We start from the raw sequence: 9362 nt of genomic DNA on the forward strand, positions 1-9362 counted from the left end.
TCCTCATGGGACTCAGGGCGGCTAACAGCCTCATAAAAACCACAATACAAATACAATGACATCTATATTAAAAACCGAATTAAAAGGAAATATTTAAGAAGGCCGATTATTAAAATTATCCTTAAAATACCCTTAAAAAACCCCACTAAAAAATCCCTAGGCCAGACCCGCTTGTTGAAAAAGCCATGTCTTTAGGGCAGATGTTCACCCATCTGCACATGCAATACAGGTGGTCCTCAACTTATGACCAAAACTGAGCCCAAAATCTCCATTGCTAAGCAAGGCAGTTGTTAAATGAGTTTTGCCCCATTTTACAACCTTATTGCCACAGTTGTTAAGTGAATCATGTGGTCATTAAGCGAACCTGGCTTCCCCATTAATTTGCTTGTCAGAAGGTTGCAAAAGAAGATCATGTGACCTAGGACACTACAACTGTCATAAATATGAGTCAGTGGTCTGAATTTTGATCACATGATCATGGGGATGCTGCACAGGTCGTAACTGTGAAAAACAGTCATGTCACTTTTTTCAATCCATGGTCACTAAATGAATGGTTGTAAGTCAAGGACTACCTGGAATTGGAAAGTGAAATAGCTGGGAAAGTGTAGTAGCATGTAGGCAAGTGGGGGCAACTTTGGGTGTCTAAAACTGTTTTTAGCATGTTGAAGGTTGCATCGGGGAAAGTGATGATGCAAAAGAGGTGATGAAAAGCAGGAGGGGGGGTCTGGTTGTTTTTCCCAGCTTGGGGTGGGTGATAAGATTTCCCCCCACACACACACAAACACAGGATTTGTGATTTCTGGTCTTGAAAATTGGTGAAACTCTGCTGTGGATTTTCAGGGTCACATTTGGAAGTGACTTCCAAGTGATAGAACGAAGTCACCAACACGTTATAGGGATGAAAGGCTAAATAAAATATGGAATTCAAATTTACATATCCATCATTGATATCTACACAGAGCAGGAAACCACTTGTATCTCCTTTAACATTGAAGTAACAGGCTGAAAAATGAGAGTTTAGCTTTTCTGGATGTAGAAAGAGGACATCTGAGATTGGAATTTAAGACTAGATTTTTTTTCCTGCTTCAGTCAATCAATAGTTGCTTGTAAATGGGGTTTCTTATCTCAAGACGTGTGGCTGAGATTAAACAGAACATCTTTCCAGGGGCATAAAAAGATTCTCAAATATATTTTGGACTAACTTAGCTTTATAGTATTCATTTATTTGAAAAAATTGAAAATACTCAGTGGTGGGATTCAGCCGGTTTGTACCACTTCAGCAGAACAGGTAGCTACTTTTTGGCTGCCCAGGCCCAGAATGGACTTCCGGAAGCGGAATCCACACAGAGAACCGGTTATTCACCTATTTGAATTCCACCACTGAAAATAGTGTTATCTAGGAAATATGTTATCTAGCAAATTCTAGGATCTTCTGTCCTGTGTGGAGCCAGGCTTACAAATTTAAACCTACAGATTAATTTTAAATACAGATAGTCAACTGAGGACCACAACTGAGCCCAAAATTTCTGTTGCTAAGCATGACAGTGGTTAAGTGAGTTTTACCCCATTTTTACTACCTTTCTTGCCACAGTTGTTAAGTAGATCACTGCAGTTCTTAAATTTGTAACATGGTTGTTAAGTGAATCTGCCTTCCCCGTTGACTTTGCTTGTTAGAAAGTCGCAAAAGGGGATCACGTGACTCCGGGACGCTGCGACCGTCATAAATGTGAATCAGTTGCCCAATGTCTGAATTTTGATCACAAGACCACGGGAATACTGCAGTCATAGGTCACTTTTTTCAGTAGTGTTGTAACTTTGAATGATCACTAAACAAACAGTTATAAATCGAGGATGATCAATACGTAGGAAGGTAGAAATTCTTGGGCACAACTTCAGAATCCAAAGCGCAATTGTTCTTTTGAAAGCCAATCCTTGTGGGTGAGTTGAGTTTGTTGTATAAAAACAGAGTCTCTTTTGCATATGAACTGGAATACTTTTTTAAAAAATTGTTTCAGTGTGGCTCCATGATTATTATTATTATTATTATTCATTATTATTGGAACTGTATTTGTAGCTTTTCGTCCAGCTTGGGGGGGGAAGCTATTATAGCAATAAATGTTTTGAAATGTGGCAATCAAGACAGGCAAGACAGATCCTTTGCTTGAATCAAACGAAGATATGTAGCCACCAGGTTTAGCATGACAAATATAAGATCTATTATTGTACGCCACAAAGGATAGCAAGATTTTTAAATACAGGTAGTTCTTAACTTACAGTCATTCATTTAGTGACTCTTTGAAGTTACAAATGCACTGAAAAAAGTGACTTATGACTAATTTTCACAGTTAAGGCCATTGCAGCATCCCCACAGTCAGTTGACCAAAATTCGGACATTTGGTAACTGACCCATATTTATGACCATTGCAGTGTCCCAGGGTCATGTGATCCCCTTTTGCAACCTTCTGACAAGCAAAGTCAATGGGGAAGCCAAATTCACTTAACAACTCAGCCACTAACTTAACAACTGCAGTGATTCACTTAACAACCAGGGCAAGAAAGATCATAAAATGAAGCAAAACTCACTTAAACAACTGCCTTGCTTAGTAATGGAAATTTTGGGCTTCATTGTGGTTGTAAGTCAAGGACTGTTATAAGCAGTTTCATTGTCCACTGCACAAGATGGCTGTAGCCAGTGGTGGGATTCAAATAGGTGAACAGACAGTTCTCTGTGTGGATGCCGCTTCTGGAAGTCCATTCTGAGCCTGGGCAACCAAAAATTAGCTATCAGTTCTACCGAACTGGTGTGAACTGGCTAAATCCCACCACTGGCTGTAACTTAACTGATCCAAGAAAACTCAGTTTAAAATGGGCTGTGTAATATCTGGCAAAGTTATTCAAGAGTCAATCAACTGCATTCTATAATATATTTAAACTGTATACTGTAGCTTAGCCACATTTCCCTGCTTGCAAAAATTATTTTGAAAAGATTCTCTTGAAGTGTTGGTTCTTTCTGGATATAAATAAATGATGTTCTGAATTAATAAGGCCTCCAAATAATTTCAGTCTTGCTAAATGATACTGACTCATTCCCCCCCCCCCAAAAAACATTAGTTGATGAGACTAGTATGAGAAATCAGAATAGAGCTGGAAGGGACCTTGGAGGTCTTCTAGTCCAGTCCCCTACTCAAGCAGGAGATCCTATACCATTTCAGAAAAGTGACTGTCCAGTCTCTTATTTATTTATTTATTTATTAATTTAATTTATATACCGCCCTTCTCCCGCAGGACTCAGGGCGGTGCACAGCGTATTAAAAACAGTACAAATACAAAGCATAAAAAATACAAACCCCTGTAAAACCAGATTAAAAAACCGAATATTAGAAGCTGTGTCTCTATTTAAAATTATTTTTAAAATCACCCTAAATAAAATCCTCCCTAGGTCAGGCCCGCTTGCTGGAAAAGCCATGTCTTGAGGGCACGGCGGAAGGTAAGGAGATCCGGAATCGTCCGGATCTCGGGGGGTAGTTCGTTCCAGAGGGTGGGGGCACCCACAGAGAAGGCCCTCCCCCTGGGGGTCGCCAGCCGACATTTGTACCCACAAATTCCTCTCTTTCTCTGAAGCGGGCTGTGGACAGACTGGGGTGCCTGGGCTATCCCCAGTCAGGAGATATACACACTGCCTTCTAAACAATTTCACAATCCTTTGTGGCTGGACAAAGAACTCTGGTGTTTGGATCCCTTAAAGTAGAGGTGGGGAACTATGGCCCCTTTATGACACGTGGACTTCAACTCCCAGAATTCCTGAGCCAGCCATGCTGGCTCAGGAATTCTGGGAGTTGAAGTTCACATGTCATAAGGGGGACAATATTTCCCCACCCCAGCCTTAAAGGAACAGATCCTCTTTTCATTACTCCAAACACACATCCAAATTTGGTTGCATACCAAAGTAATGGTTGAGATTTCCCTTTGAAACACAGATTCTCTGCGAAATACTGACCCCTGACATTCTTCTGAATCTTGTGGTCTGTTGCAAACCCTACCCCGATTGGGTAACAGGTGGAGAATGACCTACAGGTAGTTCTCAACTTACAACCATTCATTTAATGACCACCCAAAGTTGGCACTGAAAAAAGTGACCTATGACCAGTTCTCACATTTACAACCATTGCAACATACCCATTTAAACAGGTGATCAAATTCTTAACAATCATGTTACCAACTTAGCAACTGCAATCATTCAGGTAATAACTGTAGCAAGAAAAGTCGCAAAATGAGTACAAAACTATTTAACAATTGTCTCGCCTAGCACCAGAAATTTTGGGCTCAGTTGTGGTCGTAGGTTGAGGACTACCTCTATTGAGAAAATCAGTAATTAGAAGCGAATCGAATCAGAATAGGAATAGGAATAGGAATAGGAATAGGAATAGGAATAGAATAGAATAGAATAGAATAGAATAGAATAGAATAGAATAGAGCTGGAAGGGACCTTGGAGGTCTTCTAGTCCAGCCCCCTGCTCAAGCAGGAGAACCTATACCATCTCAGACAAGTGACTGTCTAGCCTCTTTTTAAAATCTCCAGTGATGGAGGGCCCACGCTTTCTGAAGGCAAGCTGTTGCACTGGCTGATTGTCCTCACTGTTAGGAAGTTTCTCCTTAATTCCAGGTTGCTTCTCTCCTTGATTAGTTTCCATCCATTGCTTCTCATTCTTCCCTCTGGTGCTTTCTGGATCAACCTGGCCCCCTCTGCCTTGTGGCAGCCCCTCAGACACTGGAACACTGCTATCATGTCATAAATTGAATTAAATAAATGTAAAGATAGTTTTCTGAAAGAAAAAAAACCCTGCCCTTTGTAATAAACAATGTATACTATGGTCACTATATGTTTAACATATATAAAATGTTTAATAGTTTGAGGGCCTACTGAAGTCATTTGTGCCCCACCTGTCCTTTGAGGTGGCCATTCCTTGAGTTTGCACTCATTCTTTTGCTATTCCAAAAAGTTTGAACACTCACAGGCTTTGGGAATGAGGCCCCCACGGGTGGTCTTCACTCACCACCAGCTGCCCGCTGAAAGACAGTATCCTTTTCCCCCACCCAAATGCCAGAAACAGCTGTCGTTGGCAGCACCACCCTTGAATTTTTGAGCCAGAAATAGCAGGGCTGTGTTATTTCAAACTTGTTCTTATTCTTTCTGGGTCACAGATAACTGCCCAAGGAAAATGCCTCAAATACAAAACTGCATTTCGGAAGTTTAAAAGGGCTTCACTTCCTCCCGATTCCAAAATTACGGGATCTGTATTTTAGATCCAAGAATTCATTTTAGTTTTTTTTTTTTTTTCTCAGAGGTTCTTTTGATCCCGGATAACAGAGTTGGTTGTTTTGACTTCAACTCTCTCCCGGCCCTTCAAATGGAAAACAAAAATTTTACTCATTACAAAGTCCATTCCAGATGGAGTCTGAGAGTAAATGACTTCCCAAATGCAGAATGGATTTAATCCTCCCTTTGCATTTGTTCAGCCTGGCAATCCTGGTCTTTTTATTGCCTTGATCAAATGTTTTCCTGATTTGGGGTACACAATTTTCCTGCATGATCAATTCCTCTGACATAAAATGATAAAATTGGCGTGTCGGTTGGTTAAGTCTATATTTATCCATTGCTGCTTGGAAGGTCACTGCCGCAGCTGAGTGAGGAATGGAACTAAAACCAAGATAAGCATCTTGGTTTCTCTCCAAATTTAGCCTCGCAGAAAATAAGATTGAAAAAGAGTTTGATAGAAAACAATGATGCAAAAAAACTGGAAACCTTGGACCAAATGCCTTTTCACCCTGAAAAATTTGCAAAAATACACATTAAAAAAAGGTACATCACTGAAATTTATGGGTGGCCTCAATATTTGCTATGGATACAGTGCAATGTACAAACTCCTTGTTGCAATTGTGATTCCTGAAACAGGCAATCCTCAACTCACAACCATTCATCTAGTAAGGATTTTTCAATGTTATTGAAAAAAGTGACATATGACTGGTCCTCACACTTACAACTGTCACAGCATCCACATGTTCATGTGATCAAAATTTGAGCATTTGGCAATCAACATGTATTTATGATGGTTGCAGCATCCCAGGTCATGTGATCACCGTTTGTGACCTTCCCAGACGAGTTCCAACAAGCAGTCACTAGTGGAAACCAGATTTGCTTAATTTCCACATGATTTAGAATAGAATAGAGCTGGAAGGGATTTTGGAGGTCTTCTAGTCCAGCCCCCTGCTCAAGCAGGAGGACCTGGTCCTATGTCACTTTTCCAGTCCCATCTCAGACAAGTGACTGTCTCTTCTTAAAATCTCCACTGATGGAGCGCCCACGATTTCTGGAGGCAAGTCGTTCCATTGGTTAATTGTCCTCACTGTCAGGAAGTTTCTCCTTAATTCCAGGTTGCTTCTCTCTTTGATCAGTTTCCAACCATTGTTTCTTGTCCTGCTTTCTGGTGCTTTGGAAAATAACGTGACCCCTCTTCTTTGTGGCAGCCCCTCAAATACTGGAACACTGCTATCATATCATCCCTATTTCTTTTTTTCTTTAGATTAGCCAAACCCAAGTCCTGCAGCCATTCTTCGTATGTTTTAGTCTCCAGGCCTTTGATTGTCTTGGTTGCTCTTCTTTGAATTTTTTCCAAACTTTCAACATCTTTTTTGTGATATGGTGACCAAAATTGGCTGCAGTATTCCAGGTGTAGTCTTACTAGGGTTTTATAAAGCGGTACTAATACTTCGCGTGATCTTGATTCTATGCCTCTGTTTATACAACCCAGGATTGTATTAGCTTTTTTGGTTGCTGCTGCACACTACTGGCTCATATTCAAGTGATCGTCTACTAGGACTCCAAGGTCCCTCTCACAGTTACTGTTTTTAAACCAGGTCTTTCCTAATCTGTACTTATGCCTTTGATTTTTCCTGCCTAAATGTAAAACTTTGCTTTTCTCCACATTGAAACTCATTTTGTTGGATAGGGCCCATTGTTCAAGTTTGTCAAGATCTTTTTGGATCCTGAGTTTGTCTTCTGGGGTGTTGGCTACTCCTGCCAGTTCTGGTGTCATCTGCAAATTTGATGAGTTCCCCTTCAATTCCCTCATCTAAGTCATTGATGAAGATATTGAAGAGTATTGGGGCTAAGACGGAACCTTATGGTACCCCACTGCTTACTTCTCTCCATGGGGATATAGTGCCATTGAGGACTACTCATTGAGTATGGTTTGCCAGCCAATTACACATCCATCTGGTGGTGATGTTGTCTATTCCACCTTTTTCTAGCTTACCAAGGAGTAGGTTGTGGTCTATTTTATCAAATACCTCACTGAAATCTAAATATACTACATCCACAGTATTGTATTTACTTAATAACTGCAGTGATTTCCTTAATTTGCTTTGGCAGAAAAAGTCATAAAATCAGCTGTAATTCACTTAACAACTGCCTTGCTCAGTTATGGAAACTTTAGTCCCAGTTATGGTCATATGTTGAGGATTGTCTGTACAGTCATGAACTGGGAACTGCTTAGCTCCTACCCTCAATTGTAGGATGCTGCAGCATGCAACCACAATTGGCAGAGGGAACTTCCATCAGTAAGTGGGCCAATTGTTAAGTGAGTTGTGTCTTATTTTATGACCTTTTTTGCTGCAGTTGTTAAGCGAATCCACCTTTCTCCATTGACTTTGCTTGTCAGAAACTCCCTGGGAACTGGTAATCACATGACACTGGGACACTGCAACCGTCATATGTACATGCCAGTTGCCAAGTGCCCGGATTTTGATCTCATAATGCTGCAATGTTTTTAAGTGAGTTGCTTTGGGTAGTGAGATGGGCAGCCTATAAATTTAAAAAATAAATAAAATAATTACAGATAGTCACCAACTTACAACCACAGCTGAGTCCTAAATTTATGTTGTTAAGTGAGAAATCTGTTAAGCGAGTTTTGCCCCATTTTACGACCTTTCTTGCCACAGTTCTTAAGCGAATCACTGTTGTTAAGTGAATCTGGTTTCCCCATTATCAGAAGGTCTTCCCAAAGGTGCTTTTTCAAGAGGCAAATGGACTTTGTTTTTCTTTGAAGACATTTGGCTTCTTCAGCTCTGATTGGATGGTGGAGGATGGAAGGATTTATATTCCTTGCAGACAACGGGAATATAAATATAATATAAATCCTTCCCTTCCCCACCATCCAATCAGAACCGAAGAAGCTTCTTGGATGAGAAGTGAAACGTTTTCAAGGAAAAACCAAGAAAGTCCAGCTGCCCCTTGAAAAAGCACCTTTGGGACAACCAACACCTGGATAGACAGAGAATCTCCGTAGACATTTATCAAAAGGTCACAAAAGGGAATCATATGACTCTGGGACACTACAACCCTCATAAATGTGAGTCAGTTGTCAAGCCACCGAATGTAAATCATGGGGATGCTAAAATGGATATGTGTGAAAAATGATCATGTCACTTTTTTCAGTGCCGTTGTAACTTTGAACAGTCACTAAACGAACTGTTGTAAATCGAGGACTACAGGTAAGAGGATTGGTCGTAAATCACTCATTTCAGTGCCATCATAACTTTGAGAGGTTGTTTAAAGGAATGGTCGTAAGTCAGGGAGTAGTATAAGAATCAGCTGTAGGATGTAGAACAGATAGATCCTGCTTGAGCAGTGGGTTGGACTAGAAGACCTCCCAGGTCCCTTCCTTACTCGGTTATTCTGTCATTCTATGCAGCTACACACCAACATGCACTGCTCTTTTGTTGCAAAGATTGGAGAAGAACATAGAACATCTATATAAATAAAAATGTAAATGTTCATTTGTTCAAAATCTTAAATCTCCGAAAGTTCTTCACCGATTGCTTTGAAATTTTGACACAAGGTTGCATTCGAATACGCGCGTGTTTTTATATACTTACTATTATATAGATGTCACACCTGTGACAGGTAAAAACATGCTTTTTTTGAAAAACAGCGCCATCTGTTGGACGTAAAAGCAACACACGCTTTTACCAGACCGAGCCACAGCAACACGTGGCCGGGTACAGCTAGTAGAATAATAAAGTTGAAAGGGACCTTTGAGGTCCTCCAGTTCAACCCTCTGCGTGAGCAGGAGAGTCTATACTAGGGGTCCTCAACCTTGGCAACTTTAAGACTTGTGGACTTCAACTCCCAGAATTCCTCAGCCAGCAAAGCTGGCTGAGGAATTCTGGGAGTTGAAGTCCACAAGTCTTAAAGTTGCCAAAAATGAGGATCCCTGGTCAATACAATTTCAGATAAATGGTTGTCCAATCTCTTCTTGAAAGGTTCCAGTGATGGAGCACCCACAACTTGTGAAGGCAAGCCA

Source organism: Protobothrops mucrosquamatus, unplaced genomic scaffold, assembly GCF_001527695.2.
Source record: "Protobothrops mucrosquamatus isolate PMUCROS unplaced genomic scaffold, P.Mucros_1.0 scaffold5, whole genome shotgun sequence".
In the NCBI taxonomy this organism is placed as follows: Eukaryota; Metazoa; Chordata; class Lepidosauria; order Squamata; family Viperidae; genus Protobothrops; species Protobothrops mucrosquamatus.